This window comes from Hypanus sabinus, chromosome 14, assembly GCF_030144855.1.
Source record: "Hypanus sabinus isolate sHypSab1 chromosome 14, sHypSab1.hap1, whole genome shotgun sequence".
NCBI classification, from domain to species: domain Eukaryota; kingdom Metazoa; phylum Chordata; class Chondrichthyes; order Myliobatiformes; family Dasyatidae; genus Hypanus; species Hypanus sabinus.
This window is the reverse complement of record NC_082719.1, coordinates 105,201,302-105,221,593: the sequence shown is the minus strand read 5'-3', so window position 1 is coordinate 105,221,593 and position 20,292 is coordinate 105,201,302. Positions and strand designations below refer to the sequence as shown.

The window sequence follows — 20,292 nt, the reverse complement described above, 5'->3', positions numbered from 1 at the left end:
GAGGAGGAATGGAGTGGAGGGACTTCAGTGTTTGAACAGAAACTTCCTGTTCCTGAGAGCCAAAACCCTGCAGTGAACATTGGGATGAAAGGAGGTTCACCACAATGATTCCAGGAACAAAAGGGTTAATGCACGAGGAGTATTTGATGGCTGGGCTGTACTCATTGGAGTTCAGTAGAATGAGGGAGGATCTCATTGTAACTTATTGAATATGTAAAGACCTAGGTAGAGTGGATGTGGAGAGGATGTTTCCTATAGTGGGGGAGTCTAGGACCAGAGGACACAGATAGAGTGGATGTGGAGAGGACGTTTCCTGTAGTGGGGGAGTCTAGGACCAGAGGGCACAGATAGAGTGGATGTGGAGAGGATGTTTCCTATAGTGGGGGAGTCTAGAACCAGAGAGAACAGATAGAGTGGATGTGGAGAGGATGTTTCCTACACTGGGGGGGAGTCTAGGACCAGAGGACACAGATAGAGTGGATGTGGAGAGGATATTTCCTGTAGTGGGGGAGTCTAGAACCAGAGGGAACAGATAGAGTGGATGTGGAGAGGATGTTTCCTATAGTGGAGAGTCTAGGACCAGAGGACACAGATAGAGTGGATATGGAGAGGATGTTTCCTATAGTGGGGGAGTCTAGGACCAGAGGGCACAGATAGATTGGATGTGGAGAGGATGTTTCCTGTAGTGGGGGAGTCTAGGACCAGAGGACACAGATAGAGTGGATGTGGAGAGGATGGTTCCTGTAGTGGGGGAGTCTAGGACCAGAGGACACAGATGGAGTGGATGTGGAGAGGATGTTTCCTATAGTGGGGGAGTCTAGGACCAGAGGACACAGATGGAGTGGATGTGGAGAGGATATTTCCTATAGTAGGGGAGTCTAGGACCAGAGGACACAGACAGAGTGGATGTGGAGAGGATGTTTCCTATAGTGGGGGAGTCTAGGACCAGAGGGCACAGATAGAGTGTATGTGGAGAGGATGTTTCCTATAGTGGGGGAGTCTAGGACCAGAGGACACAGACAGAGTGGATGTGGAGAGGATGTTTCCTATAGTGGGGGAGTCTAGGACCAGAGGGCACAGATAGAGTGTATGTGGAGAGGATGTTTCCTATAGTGGGGGAGTCTAGGACCAGAGGACACAGATAGAGTGGATGTGGAGAGGATGTTTCCTATAGTGGGGGAGTCTAGAACCAGAGAGAACAGATAGAGTGGATGTGGAGAGGATGTTTCCTACACTGGGGGGGAGTCTAGGACCAGAGGACACAGTTGGAGTGGATGGGGAGAGGATGTTTCCTATAGTGGGGAGTCTAGGACCAGAGGGCTTCACCTCAGAATTGAAGAATGTTTTTTTCTAATAGAGATGAGGATGAATTTCTTTAGCTAGATGGTGGTGAATTTGTGGAATTCATTGTCATACACCACTATAGAGGCTAAGTCATTGGGTTTATTTAAAGTGGAGGCTAATAAGCTCTAAATTGCCATGACTATACCTCTATCCACCCTGCCTCCTGTAAAAAGTGCTATCCTCTTTTTTCAGTTTCTTCATCTCAGAGATGTCCTTCTTCAATAAATAGGGTTTCCCTTCCTCCACCATTGATGGGCAGGAGGCAGGGTTTCCCTCCTGCTGTCTGGGAAAAGGCACCGAAGCATTCGGGCTCTCACGACCAGACTATGTAACAGTTTCTTCCCCCGAGCTATCAGACTCCTCAATATCCAGAGCCTGGACTGACACCTTACTGCCCTATTGTCCTGTCTATTATTTATTGTAATGCCTGCACTGTTCTGTGCACTTTATGCAGTAGGTCTGTGGTCTAGTGTAGTTTTTATTTCTGTGTTGTTTTTTACGTAGTTCAGTCTAGTTTTTCTACTGTATCATGTAACACTATGGTCCTGAAAAAAAGTCTCGTTTTTACTATGTACTATACCAGCAGTAATGGTCCAAATGACAGTAAAAGTTAGTTGACTTGATTCTGCCCTCAGCCGCATTTCCTCCATTCCCTAGACATCTGCACACGCCTCATCTTCCCACCACCTTAAAAGGGATAGAGTTCCTCTTGTCCTCGCCTACCTCTGCATCCAACACATTACTTCCCCAACTTCCTCCATCTTGAACAGGATCCTACCACCAAACACACCTTTAAATGCCCTCGCATACTCGCCGCTTCCCACAGGGATTGCTCCCTCCGTGATTCCCTTGTGCATTGGTCTCTTCCCACCGATCACCCTCCTGGCACTCATCCACGTAAGTGAACGAAAAGCCACACCTGCTCATTCATCTCCTCCCTCACCTTCATTCAGGGCCTCAAACCATCCTTTTGATGAGACAGCACTTCACCTGCAAATCTGTTGCAGTCGTCTGCAGTATCCAGTGTTCCCAATGCGGTCTCCTCTACATTGGTGAGACCCAATACAAACTGGGGAAACCGCTTTGTCAAGCACCTCTGCTCCATCCGCCAAGGTCATAATTTCCCGCTGGCCAACCATTTTAAGTCCTATCCTCATTCCTGTCTGACATGTCAGTTCATGGCCTCTTCTTGTGCCATGATGAGGCCACCCTCAGGGTAGAGGAACAATACCTTATGTCCTGTCTAGGTAGTCTTCAACCCAGGGTTTCTCAACCAGGGGCCTGTGAGAGGTCACTAGGGGTTCGGCAAGAGATTGTGATTTTAAAAAAATTGTATTTTGAACATAGCGTAACATGATGCTAGTGCTCGCAGTGGTGGCTGGTGACCAAGCAGCCCCATTTACGATCTTGTTCAAAGCTTCTCAGCCTAGTACGGCCGTGCGCAGTATGAACGTGTTTATTTGGTTGAATCCATTCTCAGATTTTGACGTGAGATAATTGGTGAGCGCTGTATTGTACGAAGGGGAGGGCAGTAGGCTGATGTGGAACGTGAAGTGTAAATTACACAGGGATATTTTATTAAGCCCTGTGGTCAACAGCCTCATATGATAGTCCAATGTGGTGATTTTTGAAGAAGCACTGTGAAATGGAAGAGGAGGATTCTAGGCCTAGGGCTATGGACATTTCTGATAAGGTTAATGATGAAGAATTACAGTCTTCTGAGTCATTTCACTGCACTAGCACAACACAAAAAATCTCTTTACGATGAAAGCTATTTATCAATGAGTTTCACATGGACTGGTGAACCAAGATGTCCTATTCCATTGTGGCAAATGTAGCAATGGCTCCAGCAAAACTGAAAGGGCACTTCCTCACAAATCACAGCCATATGACATATAAAGGTGCTGATTATTTTAAACAGCTTTTGGAATCTCAAAACAGAGTAACGCTTTTGTTAAGGAAGTCACAGATAGTAAAAGGACTCAGGAAGCAAGTTATTTAATAGCAGAACTTATTACCCATAAAAGGAAAAGTCACATCGTTGTTGAAAACCTAATAACGCCAGCATGTAAAATTAAAGTGGGTAAAATGTTAGGACAAGATGCAGTACGAGAAACTGAAAAGGTTTCACTCTCAAACAGTACAATAAGTCGATGTACTGATAACATGCCACATGATGTGAGGAAGATTCGTGTGATAAATTGAAAAAAACAGCTTCTCTGTCCAGGTTGATGAGTCAACAGATTTCACCAATAAATGTCATGTTGTAGCAGTTGCAAGATTTGTAAATGATGGTGAAATTCAAGGAAACTTTTGCTGTTGCAAGAAGCTGCCTGAAATAAGCAAAGGTCAAGATATATTTATTGTTTTGTCTTCATATCTGGAAACAAAAGGTCTGTCTTGGAGGCCAGATTTTGCTGGATGCTTTGAAGATGAAAAATGACTGCAGATACTAGTCTACTTAACTGATATTTTTCATCATATGAACCAGTTGAACAAGTCTCTGCAAGATCCTGGAGAAAATATTTGACTTCAAGTGACAAGATTCTTAGGTTTAAAAAGAAACGGAATCCTTGGAAAACTCAGTTTGAAAAAAGAAATCTTTATATGTTTCCACTGCTGTTTGGGCTTGAGAGTGGGGAAGGATATCAGAAAGCCTTGAGACTAATTGAAAACCACCTGGAAGAACTGCAGAACAAAATTGAACAGTATTTTCCTCCCTTTCAACACAAGTGTATGACTGGGTGAAGGACCCTTTCTCTGAATCTTCTGCTCACCCTGAGAACTTAACTTTGAGAGAAGAGGAAGAACTGAGCTACACTCTGATCGTGCATTCAAGATGAGATTTACTGACCTGCCCCTGGACAAGTTCTGGATTTCTCTGAAAGAAGAGTATCCTGCCATTCATAGGAAAGAAATGTACATTTTTCTGCAGTTTTCAACTTCTTACACATGTGCGCAAGCTTTATCTTGTTTAACAAGCAACAAGAGCAAGGTTAGAGATCAGTTGAAGATGAAATTTGTGACCTTACCTCAAGTTTGACTCAGAATTGAGTATTTGTGCAGCAAAAAACAAGCACAGGCTTCACATGCTAGGCCTATACTTGAGCCTGATCATGTCACTTTGTGAGAAAAAATTTTTTTTTCAAGGTCTTGTATAAAATTGAGCCTTAGTCTATATCTTTATTAATATTGCTTCGGCTTAAGGTTTTTAGTAACTTTACAATTCAACATTGTCAATAAATTTTCATGTTGTAAATAGCATGAATTAAAATCAATTTATAATCTTTATTTAAAGTCAAGTCACTTTTTATTGTCATTTTGACCATAACTGCTGGTACACAGTACGTAGGAAAAATGAGACAAAGTTTTTCAGGACCATGGTGCTACATGAAACAGTACAAAAACTACACTGAACTATGTAAACCAACACAAAAAAAAACTACACGAGACTACAGACCTGCCTAAAGTGCACAAAACAGTGCAGGCATTACAATAAATAATAAACAAGACAATAGGCACAGTAGAGGGCAGTAAGTTGGTGTCAGTCCAGGCTCTAGGTATTGAGGCGTCTGATGGCTTGGGGGAAGAAACTGTTGCACAGTCTGGTTGTGACAGTCCAAATGCTTCGGTGCCTTTTCCCAGATGGCAGGAGGGAGAAGAGTTTGTATGAGGGGTGTGTGGGGTCCTTCATAATGCTGTTTGCTTTGTGGGTGCAGCACGTAGTGTAAATGTCCGTAATGGCAGGAAGAGAGACCCCGATGATCTTCTCAGCTGACCTCACTATCCGCTGCAGGGTCTTGCGATCCGAGATGGTGCAGTGATGCAGCTGCTCAGGGTGCTCTCAATACAACCCCTGTAGAATGTGATGAGGATGGGGGGTGGGAGATGGACTTTCCTCAGCCTTTGTAAAAAGTAGAGATGCTGCTGGGCTTTCTTTGCTATGGAGCTGGTGTTGAGGGACCAGGTGAGATTCTCCGTCAGGTGAAAACCAAGAAATTTGGTGCTCTTTACGATCTCTACCGAGGAGCTGTCGATGTTCAGCGGGGAGTGGTCGCTCCGTGCCCTCCTGAAGTCAACAACCATCTCTTTTGTTTTGTTCACATTCAGAGACAGGTTGTTGACTCTGCACCAGTCCGTTAGTCACTGCACCTCCTCTCTGTAAGCTGACTCATCGTTCTTGCTGATGAGACCCACCACGGTCGTGTCATCGGCGAACTTGATGATGTGGTTCGAGCTGTGTGTTGCAGCACAGTGGTGGGTCAGCAGAGTGAACAGCAGTGGACTGAGCACACAGACCTGGGGAGCCCCCATGCTCACTGTGATGGTGTTGGAGATGCTGCTCCTGATCCGGATTGACTGAGGTCTCCCAGTCAGGAAGTCTAGGATCCAGTTGCAGAGGGAGGTGTTCAGGCCCAGTAGGCTCAGCTTTCAAATCAGTTTCTGATGGATGATTGTGTTGAATGCTGAACTGAAGTCCATGAACAGCATCCGAGCATATGTGTCTTTTTTGTCCAGGTGGGTTAGGGGTAGATGGAGGGTGGTGGCAATGGCATCATCTGTTGAGCAGTTGGGATGGTATGCAAACTGCAGGGGGTCCAGTGAGGGGGGCAGCAATTAAATCTAATTGAGTTTACCTTTAGAAAAATTAAATCCCACTTTGGGTTAAGCCAGTTATCTAACAGAAATTTATCATGTTTCCCTTATGAGTTTTTAAAAGTTTTGAAGGAAAAGAAAGAGATTAATTTCAAGAAAGGTAAGCTAAGCTTAACTACCTGCTTTTTTCAAGAAATGTTGGTTAAAAGTTAATTCTCTACTCAAAAGAGCATTGACCATTATTTTTGGATTATTGTATCTGCAACCTATAACCTACTGATCACACTAATGTACTGTGAGCTGTAGATTTAATGATTTTTATGCAGGGGTTCCCTGAGACCTGAAAATTACTTCAAGGCCTCCTCCAGGCCAAAAAGGTTGAGAAAGGGGGCTTCAACCTAATGGCATGAACCTCCACTAATTTTTATCCCTCCCCTTCTCTCTTTTTCTGTTCTCCACTGTAGCCTCTTAGCTCTTCTCTCACCAGCCTATCACCTCCCACTGGTGCCCCTCCTTCTTCCCTTTCTCCTATCGGGTTCCTTCTTCTCCGCCCTTTACCTTTCCCACCCACTCGGCTTCACCTATCACCTTCCAGATTGTCCTCTTTGCCCTCCACCCACCCTTTTAATCTTGCGTCTTCATTCTAGAAGGGTCTTGAGTGTAGGTACTTATTAATTTCCAAGGATGCTGCCTGACCTGCTGAGTTCCTCCAGCATTTGGTGTGTGTTACTCTGTCCATAGACACTGTCTGACCTGCTGAGTTCCTCCAGCATTTGGTGTGTGTTACTCTGTCCATAGACACTGTCTGACCTGCTGAGTTCCTCCAGCATTTTGTGTGTGTTACTCTGTTCATAGACACTGTCTGACCTGCTGAGTTCCTCCAGCATTTGGTGTGTGTTACTCTGTCCATAGACACTGTCTGACCTGCTGAGTTCCTCCAGCATTTTGTGTGTGTTACTCTGTTCATAGACACTGTCTGACCTGCTGAGTTCCTCCAGTATTTTGTGTGTGTTACTCTGTCCATAGACACTGCCTGACCTGCTGAGTTCCTCCAGCATTTGGTGTGTGTTACTCTGTCCATAGACACTGTCTGACCTGCTGAGTTCCTCCAGCATTTTGTGTGTGTTACTCTGTCCATAGACACTGTCTGACCTGCTGAGTTCCTCCAGCATTTTGTGTGTGTTACTCTGTCCATAGACACTGCCTGACCTGCTGAGTTCCTCCAGCATTTTGTGTGTGTTACTCTGACCATAGACTCTGCCTGACCTGCTGAGTTCCTCCAGCATTTGGTGTGAGGAATGCAATTAATTAGAAATAGCATCAAAGGTTACGGGAGAAGGCAGGAGAATGGCATTGAGAGGGATAATAGATCAGCCATGGAGCAGACTCAATGGACCAAATGGCTTAATGCTGCTTCTATCTCATATGACATAACACAAGATATTCTACAGATGCTGCACATTCAGAGATCTATAGAGAGGAATAGACAGATGACATTTCAGGCTGAGATGCTTCATCGGGACCGGAAATGAAAGCGAAGGAGTCAGAATAGGAAGGAGTTGGGGGGTAGGGAGAGTAGGTGGGGGGTTACTCTGATTCTATAAATGACTATGCGATTTGAGAGGGAGAAGCATAAGTCACATAATGATCCAAGATGGCAGCGCGACGCAGCTTGCAGCGGCCACTCCGGAGCTGATTATCTATCGGATGAAAAACGGACGTGGGAGCATGGCGGAACATCGGGAAATCTCCAGGAAGACCTTCTTCGTTGCTGCTGCTGCGAGGTCTGGGTCTCTGCTGGGAAGAACAGGCCCCCAGTCGGGGTCGCTTTGCCGATGGCCGTTGGCGGGGGCGTCTTAATACGCTTGGCAGAGGATGGTGCTCGGAGAAGCTGTGCCAGAGGGGATGGTCGGAGGCTCGGAGGTTCGACGGACTCGGAGTCCGCTGCGGTTAGGTCGCTTTCACTGTGTGCTGCGTCTGCGAGGCTGGGCTCGACGGAGCTTTCAGTGTGTGCTGCGTCTGCGAGGCTGAGTCGGGCGGTGCCGTGGAAGTCTATAGCGGGGGTATTCCCTTCTGCCGTCAGCATGGGATGACGAGTCTATCGGGACCCTGGGGACTTGTGGAAACTGTGTGGTGATTTCTTTCGAACTTATAGTCTTTTAACATCTTTGGACTATTTTTACTGTGCCCATGGTCTGTTTATTTAAATCAATTGTGCTATTGTTTGCACTGTTGTAACTATGTGATTTTGTGCAGGTCTTGTAGCTTTAGTTTTTGGTCTTGTTTGTCTGGTGGATTTGGAGTTCCTTTCCGGGGAACGCGCTAAGATGGTAGCGCGATATTAATACGCAGCAGCCTCTCTGGACTCTGGATTGGGGATTGTGAAGCGTTATGTGGATTTTCTGGTGTAGTCTGTTTTGTCATGTGCTTTTGTGATATCATTCTGGGGGAACATTGTCTCATTTTTTAACTGCATTGCATTTGTGGTTTCTAAATGACAATAAACTGAATCTGAATCTGAATATATCATTATCACAATGGAATATGGGGAATTACAGGGGAATGAGACAGGAGCTTGCCATAGTGGATTGAAGGAGGATACTAGTTGGGGGTGACGGCAGAGCAGAGATGGCTGAAGTTTCTGGGAATAGATCACAAGATAGATATGTCCCAGAGAAGAAGAAGAAGTTCTCAAATGGGAATGGTAGGCAATCGTGGCTGACAAGGGGAGTTAAGGACTGCATAAAACTCAAGGAAAGGGCATATAGCATAGCAAAAGTGAGTGGGAAGTTGGATGATTGGGAAGCTTTTAAAATCCAACAAAAGGCAACTTAAAAACCTATAAGAAGGGAAAAGATAAAACATGAGGGCAAATGAACCAATAACATAAAGCAGGATACTATGAGTTTTCTCAGTTACATAAACAGTGAAAGGGAGGTGAGAATTGATACTGGACAACTGGCAAATGATGCTGGTGAGGTAGTAAGGAGGAACAAAGAAATGGCAGATGATTTTGCATCAGTCTTCACTGTGGAAGACACTAGCAGTGTGCCAGAGGTCCGTGAGTATCAGGGAGCAGGAGTGAGTGTCATTGCAATTACGAAGGAAAAAGTGCTGGACAAACTGAAATGTCTTAAGTGTCACCTGGACCAGATGGACTACATCCCAGAGTCCTGAGAGGGGTTGCTGAAGATATGAAGGATGCATTGGTCATGATCTTTCAAGAATCGCTTGATTCTGGCATTGTCCCAGAGAACTGGAAGATTTTAAATGTCACACCACTCTTTAAGGCAAAAGAAAGGAAATTATAGGCCTGTTAGCCTAACCTCAATGGTTGGGAAAGTGCTGGTGAACGTTATTAAGGTTGAGGTTTCGGGGTTCTTGGGGACTAATGATAAAATAAGTCAAAGTCAGCATGGTTTCCGTAAAGGAAAATCTTGTCTGACAAATTTGTTACAGATCTTCAAGGAAGTAACAAGCAGGGTGGACAAAGGAGAGGCAGTGGATGTCAGTTACTTGGATTTTCAGAAGTCCTTTGATAAGGTGCCATGAGGCTGCTTAACAACATAAAATCCTATGGTGTTACAGGAAAGATACTGGCATGGATACAGGAATGGCTGACAGGCAGGAGACAGCGAGTGGGAATAAAAGGGGCCTTTTCTGGTTGGCTGCCAGTGACTAGTGGTGTTCCTCAGGGATCAGGGTTGGGAACAGTACTTTTCACACTGTTTGTCAATAATTTGGATAATGGAATTGATGGCTTAGTGGAAAAGTTTGCAGATGATGCCAAGACAGGTAGAGAGATAGGTAGTGCTGAGGAAGCAATATGATTGCAGCAGGACTTAGACAAATCGGAAGAATGGGCAAAAAAGTGGCAGATGGAACACAGTGTTGGGAAATGCATGACAATGCATTTTGGTAAAAGGAAAAATAGTGCGAACTATTATCTAAATGGGGAGAAAATAAGTAAATTTAGAAAGGACAACAAAATTCAAGGAGCATATAGCCTGATGGGAGTTCGGGGAGCTGGGTTAAGCACAATAGGCAGCGATTTAAACAGAGAGGGGAGAAATGGGCTAAAAATTCTATTTCTGAATGCACGAAGTGTCAGAAATAAGGCGGATGAGCTTGAAGCTCAGGTGCGAATGGGTAACTATGATGTTGTTGGGATAACAGAGACATGGCTGCAGGGAGATCAGACCTGGGAAATGAATGTACAAGGGTATATGTGCTATCGTAGGGACAGAAATGTGGGCAGAGGGGATGGGGTGGCCCTGTTGGTGAGGAATGAGATTCAGTCCTTTGCAAGGGGGGACATAGGATCAGGAGAAGTAGAGTCTGTGTGGATCGAACTGAGGAACAGTAAGGGCAAAAGGACCCTAATGGGTGTTGTTTACAGGCCCCCAAACAGTAGCATGGATATTGGGTGCAAGTTGAATAGGGAGTTAACATTGGCATGTGGCAAAGGTAATGTCGCAGTAGTTATGGGGGATTTCAACATGCAGGTGTACTGGGAGAATCAGGCTGGTGCTGGACCCCAGGATAGGGAGTTTGTAGAGTGCCTATGGGATGCATTCTTGGAACGGCTTGTACAAGAGCCGACCAGGGACAGAACTATTCTGGATTTAGTGTTGTGTAATGAACAGGATTTGATAAGCAATCTTGAAGTAAAGGAGCCATTAGGAGGTATGACCAGAATATGATAAGTTTTTATCTGAAATTTGAGAAGGATAAGGGCAGATCAGAGGTGTCAGTGTTGCAGTTGAACAGGGGAGACTATGGAGCCATGAGGGAGGAGCTGGCCAAAGTTAACTGGACGGATATCCTAGCAGAAAAGACAGTGGAACAGCAAAGGCAGGTATTCTTGGGAATAATGCACAAGGTGCAAAATCAGTTCATCCCCCGGAGAAAGAAGGATTCAAAGGGGGGAAAGGGGCCACAGTGGTTGACAAAGGAAGTCAGAGATTGCATAGCATTAAAAAAAAGGAAGTATGACAGAGCTAAGGTGAATGGGAGGACAGATGATTGGGAAATTTTTAAGGAACAACAGAACTTAACTAAAAAGGCAATACGGGGAGAAAAAATGAGGTACGAATGAAAGCTAGACAGGAATATAAAGGAGGATAGCAAAAGCTTTTTTAGGTATGTGAAGAGAAAGAAGAAAGTTAAGAACAATGTTGGGCCCTTGAAGAATAAATTGGGTGAAATTGTTATGGGAAACAGAGAAATGGCAGAAGAATTTAATGTACTTTAGATCTGTCTTCACTAGGGAAGACACAAGCAATCTCCCAGATGTATGGATGGGCCAAGGACATAGGGTAACAGAGGAAATGAAACAGATTGACATTAGGAAGGAAACAGTGATGAGTAGACTGATGGGACTGAAGGCTGACAAATCCCCAGGTCCAGATGGTCTGCACACTAGGGTACTAAAGGAGGTGGCCCTGGAAATTGCGGATGCATTGGTAATCATTTTCCAATGTTCCTTAGATTCAGGATCAGTTCCTGAGAATTGGAGAATGGCTAATGTTATCCCACTTTTTAAGAAAGGAGGGAGGGAGAAAATAGAGAACTATCATCCTAACATCAGTAGTGGGGAAGATGCTAGAGTCCATTATTAAAGATGAAATAGTGGCATATCTAGATAGCAGTGATAGGATTGGGCCGAGCCAGCATGGATTTACCAAGGGCAAATCATGCTTGACTAATCTATTGGAGTTTTTGGAGGATGTCACCAGGAAGTTAGACAAGGGAGATCCAGTGGATGTGGTGTACCTCGATTTTCAGAAGGCATTTGATAAGGTCCCACATAGGAGATTGGTGGGTAAAATCAGAGCTCATGGCATTGGGGGGAAGATATTGACATGGATAGAAAACTGGTTGGCAGATAGAAAGCAAAGGGTAGTGGTGAATGGGTGTTTCTCGGAATGGCAGGTGGGGACTAGTGGGGTGCCACAGGGCTCGGTATTGGGACCACAGCTGTTTACAATTTACGTCAACGATTTGGATGAAGGCATTGAGAATAACATCAGCAAGTTTGCTGATGATACTAAGCTGGGTGGCAGTGTGACATGTGATGAGGATGTTAGGAGAATTCAGGGTGACTTGGATCGGCTGAGTGAGTGGGCAGATGACGTTTAATGTGAATAAGTGTGAGGTTATCCACTTTGGGAGTAAGAACAGGAAGGCAGATTATTATCTGAACGGTGTAGAGTTAGGTAAGGGAGAAATAGAAAGAGATGTAGGAGTCCTTGTTCATCAGTCACTGAAGGTGAATGAGCAAGTGCAGCAGGCAGTGAAGAAGGCTAATGGAATGTTGGCCTTTATTACAAAGGGAATTGAGTACAAGAGCAAGGAAATCCTTTTGCATTTGTACAGAGCCCTGGTGAGACCACACCTGGAGTATTGTGTACAGTTTTGGTCTCCAGGGTTAAGGAAGGACATCCTGGCTGTAGAGGAAGTGCAGCGTAGATTCACGAGGTTAATTCCTGGGATGTCCGGACTGTCTTACACAGAGACGTTAGAGAGACCGGGCTTGTACATGCTGGAATTAAGGAGATTGAGAGGGGATCTGATTGCAACATATAAGATTATTAAGGGATTGGAGAAGATAGAGGCAGGAAATATGTTCCAGATGCTGGGAGAGTCCAGTACCAGAGGGCATGGTTTGAGAATAAGGGGTAGGTCATTTAAGACTGAGTTAAGGAAAAACTTCTTCTCCCAGAGAGTTGTGGGGGTCTGGAATGTACTGCCTCGGAAGGCAGTGGAGGCCAATTCTCTGGATGCTTTCAAGAAGGAGCTAGATAGGTAACTTATGGATAGGGGAATCAAGGAATATGGGGACAAGGCAGGAACCGGGTATAGATAGTAGATGATCAGCCATGATCTCAGAATGGTGGTGCAGGCTCGAAGGGCCGAATGGTCTACTTCTGCACCTATTGTCTATTGTCTATTGTCTAAAATTCAAAAACATCAGAGATGCAGAGGGACTTGAGTGTCCTGTACAAGACTCCCAGAAGGTTAATTTACAGGTTGAGTCTGTGGTAAAGAAAGCAAATGCAATGTTGGCATTTATTTCAACGGGAGTAGAATATAAAAGCAAGGAGATAATGCTGAGGCTTTATAAAACACTAGTCAGGCTGCACTTAGAGTATTGTCAACAGTTTTGGGCCCCATATCAGTCTTGGGACCCTTTAGAACAGAGGCTAGGAGGATTTTTTTAGCCAGAGAGTAGTGAATCTGTGGAATGCTCTGCCACAGACTGTGGTGGAGGCCAAGTCCATGGGCATACTTAAAGCAGAAGTTGATAGATTCCTGATTGGTCATGGCATCAAAGGATCTGGTGAGAAGGCAGGTGTATGGGATTGAGTGGGATCTGGGATTAGCCATGATGGAATGGGAGAGCAGACTCGATGGGCTGAGTGGCCTAGTTCTGCTATGTCTTATGGTGCATGTCAATCGGGCCTCATTGAAATTCCCATGATGAGATCAGGGAAATCTCTTCATGGTCATTTTCAGTATTAACACATTGTAAAAGATGTGTCCCTGCCACAGTCAACATAAGTCTGTTTAGTCAATTAATAATCTGTCTGTTTGCAGTCATCCATCAACACTAACAGCAGTAATATGTATTGGCTATCTGTGTTTTGTTCTCAGACTGGACATTGGGATTGGGTTCAGTCAGATGGAGTGTGTTTCCATTGTAAATATGTAATTCTGAAAATGACATCATCATTGAAGGTCTGCCCTCTGCTCTACTCCCTGTACACTCGTGGCTGCGTGGGCAGACTCTGCTCTAACTCTGAGAACAAGTTTGCACTGTAGTGTGCAGCATCTCCGGTAACAGTGAGTTGGATATACATTGTTGTGTCGCCTCACGACAGGAAAGACGTGGAAAGGGTGCAGAGCAGATTTACAAGGACGTTGCCTAGATTGGGGAGCATGCCTTAAGAAAATAGTTTGAGTGAATTCAGCCTTATCTCCTTGGAGCGACAGAGGATGAAAGGTGACCCGATAGAGGTGTATAAGGTGATGAGAGGCGTTGATTGTGTAGATAGTCAGGGCTGAAATAGCTAGCATAAGAGTGCACAGTTTTAAGGTGCTTGGAAGTAGGTACAGAGGAGATGTCAGGGTAAGATTTTTTACGCAGAGGGTGGTCTGTGCGTGGAATGGGCTGCCGGTGGTGGAGGCGGAAACGACAGGGTTTTTTAAGAGACTCCTGGATGGCTACATGGAGCTTAGAAAAATAGAGGGCTATGGGTAAAGCCTAGGTAATTCTAAAAGAAGGTTAAAGTCTGTCCCAAGCATTATAGGCTCATCAGGCTAGTGCTTATGCCGGTATCTGTGATTGAGAGTATGAGCCCCCCACCCCCTGGATAGGACATCAGTCTATTGCAAGCTTAACCCCCAGCATTTTGCCGGTACCCATTTTCAGCTGGGTGGACTGGAACACCCAGTAAGTGCTTTGCTCAAGGACCCAACACACTGCCTTGGCTGGGGCTCGAACTCACGACCTTCAGATCACTAGTCCAACGCCTTAACCACTTGGCCACGCACCACACAGTCGTTCTAAGGTAGGATCATGTTGGGCACAACTTTGTGGATCGAAGGGTCTGTATTGTGCTGTAGATTTTCTATGTTTTTTGTTTCTAACCTTTCCCTCAATGTCAGCAAAAGCAAAGTGCTGATCTTTGCGGGAAGTGGGCAGTGTTCCTGTTTACATTAAAGGTGTTAGAGAGGGTTGGACCTTCTAGGTGTGAATGTCACCAATCATCTGACCTGCTCCAACCACGCTGATGTCATGGCCAAGAAAGCTTTAGAACATGGGATACAGAACATAAAACATAGAAATCTACAACACATTACAGGCCTTTCGGCCCACAATGTTGTGCTGTCCATGTAACCTGCTCTGGAAGCTTCTTAGAGTTTCCCTACTGCAGAGCCCTCTATTTTTCTAAGCTCCATCTACATATGAGTTTCTTAGAAAACTCTATTGTATCCGCCTCGACCACCGTCACCGGCAGTGCATTCCATGCAGCCACCACTCTCTGTGTGAAAAACTTACCCTGACTCCCCTTGTACCCACTCCCAAGCACCTTAAAACTATGCCCCTTTGTGTTAACCATTTCAGCCCTGGGAAAAAGCCTCTGGCTATCCACATGATCGATGCCTCTCATCATCTTGTACACCTCTATCAGGTCACCTCTCATCCTCCGCAGCTCCAAGGAGAAAAGGCCGAGTTCACTCAACCTATTCTCATAAAGTACACTCTCCAATTCAGGCAACATCCTTGTAAATCTGCTCTGCACTCCCTCTATAGCATACACATCCTTTCTGTAATGAGGTGACCATAAATGAACACAGTACTCCAAGTGGGGTCTAACTAAGGTCTTTAATATTACCTCACGGCTCTAGAACTCAATCCCATGGTTGATGAAGGTCAACACACCATACACCTTCTTAACAATGCTGTCAACCTGTGCAGCAGCTTTGAGTGTCCCATGGACACAGACCCCAGGATCTCTCTGATTCTCCACACTGCCAAGAGTCTTACCATTAATATTATATTCTGTCTTCAAATTTAACCTACCGAAATGAACCACCTCACACTTATCTGGGTTGAACTCCATCTGCCACTTCTCAACACAGTTGTGCATCCTATTAATGTCCTGCTGTAACCTCTGACAGCCCTCCACACTATCACAACACACCACCAACACCTCTACTTCCTCAGGAAGCTTAACAAATTCAGCATGACTCCATCAACTCTGATTAATTATTTTTAATGCCTTGATGGTTTTAACATTAAACACTTAGGGAGGTAGGAGGTAACAATATGTCCAAAGAGTTGAAAGTTTAAGAAGGCAGCACCCATCACTGAGGGCCCTCACCATCCAGGGCATGCCCAATTCTCATTACTTGGTCAGGAAGGAGGTTCAGGAGTCTGGACCCACACTCAATGTTTGAGGAACAGCTTCTTTGCCTCCACTGTCACTTCACACTTATGGACCCATGAACACTACCTCACTATTTTGCTCTCTTTTTGCACAACTTACTTATTTTTTTATATATGCCTATTGTAACTAATAGTAATCATTTATGCGTTGTACCGTATCGCCTTTGTAAAAGAAATTTCACAACATACCGTATATCAATGTATATGTCATATACGTACTATCCTGAGATTCATTTTCTTGCATGCATTTACAGGAAAATAAAGACAATAGCTCTGATTCTGAGAGAAGGAGATTTGCAAAGGGAATGAAGGGTGGTGAAGGCAGGAAAGAGAGGGGAATGTGCTTTGAATGATTTTGAATGCAACACCTGTGAAAAGACTAAAATTTTGCCCCCTTGTTTTAGCCATTTCAGGCCTGGGAAAAAGCCTCTGGCTATCCACATGATCAATGCCTCTCATCATCATATACACCTCTATCAGTTCACCATGCAGCATGAGGTTACATGGAGAAGGAAGCAAAGTTAGTGATCAGCAGCTTAGTTGGAAGAGAGTCAAGAGAAAAACAGGCTTAATTATATGCCGATTAATACTGTACTCAAAAATTCAACATTTACTAAGTGCTTTATGAGTTATTCAAAAGCCTGGTGCTTTACACAGTAAAGTACTGCCATTGTTCATACCGAATGGGAACAATCAAGCTCTCCTGAGAAGGGAAAATAACGAGCTCCAGGTTTCTAACTGTGCGCCTCTCTCTCTGATTCCTATCTAATGCACACTGAATTTGCTCCCCATCCTCAATGTACTGGGAACAACATAGATAGTTAAAAAAAACAGCAGTTCTTCGCTACTAACTTTATTCAAAAGACCCACATGGAACTCTCAAAATTAGTGACTGGACATGTTGACCACAGTTCAGTGATCCTTGTTTAGACACAGTAAAAAGCATAAACTTTGTTCTGTTTACAAATTTAACCAGACTAGCATTTAAAAAGAGGAGAATGAAGATCAGCAAGACTTACAGTAGACAGGGTGGTTTCAGACACGCACAGGCTTCTTATTGTGGGAATCACTAGCCCAAAAGGCAGAGATGCGCAGGCAGTGACAAGAGCAGTGAGACACACTGCTTCAGCATGCTACAGAGCAGTTCTTCTCACCTGTCCTCCCAGCAGCAAGGGCACAGTGCCAATGACAAGAGGATATGGGAAAGGGTTGGTCCCAGCACTTAAGGAAAGAACCCACAGGGCGGTGGCAAGAAATGGATAAAGGCCAATCCTTTATATGAATATAGAAGTGATTGTTTTTACCCAGAAATATAGTTTGGAGATTTAAAGTGTCAACTTTGAATTGGTATGTGTGGTTTACCACTGTTCGTAGATTCGAGATACAAGATTCTAGATTGTTTGATGTCATTTCCAGTACACAAGTGTGAAGGAGAACGAAACAATTGTTACTCCGGATCTGATACTGTACAAAAAACACACTAAAAATAAAAAAAATACAATAATGATATAAAAACACAATGAATATAAATAAATGAGATAGTTTATATATTTATGTCGGAGAAAGAGAAACTGAGGGAGATGGCTATTCTCAAAAAGCTGGATTTTAAAATGTGAATCCGCCTGCAAACATCGCAGGGAACACAGTGGGACTGGTTGAAAAGTGTCCAAGGAGAGATTGTAGAACTGGCTTAAACCCATAGCAATTAAGGAAGGGCGTGATGTAGTCTATAATATGCCGGAACACCCTCCCTCTCCTTCCACTCTCTACACCCAATGAATATGTCCCATGCAGTGTTAGCCAGGGAAAATAAAAGCTGATTTAAATGCAACCTTAAAGGCAGTGCAGAACGGCAATGTTAAATGCTGCTGTACTGGTGGAGGCTTTTAAATGGGTTGCCAGCAGTGTTGAGCAGAAATCAAAGGTGCCAAGGAAACGCCCCTCTGCTGCTAGGCCAGTTTGAACTGGATCACCCCACCCCTCATTCTGCTGGCAACCCCTATAGCCCTTTTGCACAAGAAGACAGAATTTAGGAATGTGATCTAACCACATGCTACCAGATATTAAAACACCACCACTCCCACCCCCTACTCTTGTCTCTCCTATTACACTGGAATGTTTATTCAGCCTCTCCTACACATTCTCACACGGCTAAAGCCACGCACCGTGTTTGTAACCCGCCCAGGTTGGGAGGTGGGCTGTTCAGGGCTGGCATCATCAGACGTGACGTGCTGGCGGCCTCTGGTAGATGCACGGTGAAAATTAATTCCTGATGTTTGTACTTTTAAAAATATTAATTTAAAAAATGTTTGTCCCACTCCCATCAGGGAGGAGGTTACACTGCAGCCACGCCAGAACCACCAGACTCAAAAATAGTTACTTTCTCAAAGCAGTGAGGCTGATCCACACCTCCACCCACTAACCCACCCCTCCACACCCCCGACCACCACTATCATTTCCTGTTAGTCACCTTATGTACAGACACTCCTGTCCCCAGTGTCACTTTATGGACATACAATTAATCTATGTATATAAGCTATCTTATGTATTTATATTTATTGTGTGTTTTATATCATTATGTTCTTTATCTTTTTTTTGTGCTGCATTGGACTCAGAGCAACAATTGTTTTGTTCTCCTTTACACTTCTGAAAAGGACATTAAACCACCTTGAATTTTGAATTTGTGGGATTCGGCCAGTGGTGCTGAAATCAGTATTTAGCCAGTACATAGAACAGAGAAAACCTGCAGCGCAATACAGGCCCTTCAGCCCACAAACTTGTGCCGAACATATAACCATATAACAATCACAGCACGGAAACAGGCCATCTTGGCCCTCCTAGTCCGTGCCGAACCCTTAATCTCACCTAGTCCCACCTACCCGCACTCAGCCCATAACCCTCCACTCCTTTCCTGTCCATATACCTATCCAATTTTACCTTAAATGACACAACTGAACTGGCCTCTACTACTTCTACAGGAAGCTCATTCCACACAGCTATCACTCTCTGAGTAAAGAAATACCCCCTCGTGTTTCCCTTAAACTTCTGCCCCCTAACTCTCAAATCATGTCCTCTCGTTTGAATCTCCCCTACTCTCAATGGAAACAACCTGTTCACATCAACTCTATCTATCCCTCTCAAAATTTTAAGTACCTCGATCAAATCCCCCCTCAACCTTCTACGCTCCAATGAATAGAGACCTAACTTGTTCAACCTTTCTCTGTAACTTAATTGCTGAAACCCAGGTAACATCCTAGTAATCTCTGACGTCTGCCACTATGCAGTCATAATGTCATAGAAAACTACAGGACAGAAACAGGCCCTTCTGCCCACCTAGTCTATGTTGAAGCATTTAAACTGCCCAGTCCCATCAACCTGTACCAGGACCACATCCCTCCCACTCATGTAACTACCCAGACTTCCCTTAAATCCACCACTTCCACTGGCAGCTTGCTCCACACTCTCACCACCTTCTGAATGAAGAGGTTTTCCCTCATGTAAGCCTTAAACATTTCACCTTTCACCCTTAACCCATGAACTATGGATGTACTCCCACTCAGTGGAAAAGCCTGCTTGCATCTACCCTATCTATACCCCTCATAATGTTGCATACCTCCATCAAATCTCCTCTCAATCTTCTACATTCTAGGGAATTAAGTGCAATCATGAAGTACTTCAAGAGGCTGGTTATGGCACACTACAACTCAGCCTCCCAGACAACTTCGAGGCATTGCACGTTGCCAATTGCTGAAACAGATCCATGGCAGATACATCTTCCTGGCCCTACACTCATCTCTGGAACATCTAGATGATAAAGGAACATACATCAGATGCTCATTTATTGACTGTATCTCTGCTTTCACCTTTGGGACCCCACGATATTACAGCTCAGGCTGCCGGAGTTAAGAGTTCAGTTCCTGATGGGTGCCCTGACGGTCTGGAAGGGCCTGTACTGTACTGTATATCAAAACATACAATGAAACTCCCCCTCCCACCCCACTTCTATTCTCCATTGTGACCTTTTACTTCTTCTCACTACATATTGGGTCCCCTCCTCCTTCCCTTTCTCCTACGGTCCACTCTCCTCTCCTGTCAGATTCTCTTCTCCTGCCCCTGACCTTTCCCGTCCACTTGGCTTCACCATTCACCTTCTGGCTAGCCTCCTTCCCCTCCCCCCAGCTTACAACTCAGGCATCTCCCCACTTCCCTCTTAGTCCTGAAGAAAGGTCTCAGCCCGAAACACTGACTGTTTACTTTTTTCCATAGATGCTGCCTGACCTGCAGAGTTTCCCCAGCATTTTGTTTGTGTTACAGCGAAATACCTTGTTTGTGTCAATGACCAGCACACTCAAGTGATGCCATGCTTCTGGCATGCCTGCAGGTCCTGCACATACTAG

General features: G+C 44.6%; 1 protein-coding gene across 8 annotated transcripts in view; it reads right to left on the bottom strand.

Annotated features, from left to right (window-relative positions):
* Positions 1–20,292, bottom strand: part of LOC132405046 (zinc finger and BTB domain-containing protein 7C) — a 313,232-nt gene that overhangs the window by 123,322 nt on the left and 169,618 nt on the right. Inside the window, exon 1 of one of the 8 annotated variants that reach the window (XM_059989757.1) lies at positions 16,915–17,046. The exons of 6 other annotated variants lie outside the window; for them this stretch is intronic. The gene's annotated coding sequence lies outside the window, so the exon portion shown is untranslated. Of the gene's footprint in view, positions 1–16,914; positions 17,047–20,292 lie in introns of those variants that run through there. One more of the 8 variants, XM_059989758.1, reaches the window with a different exon arrangement.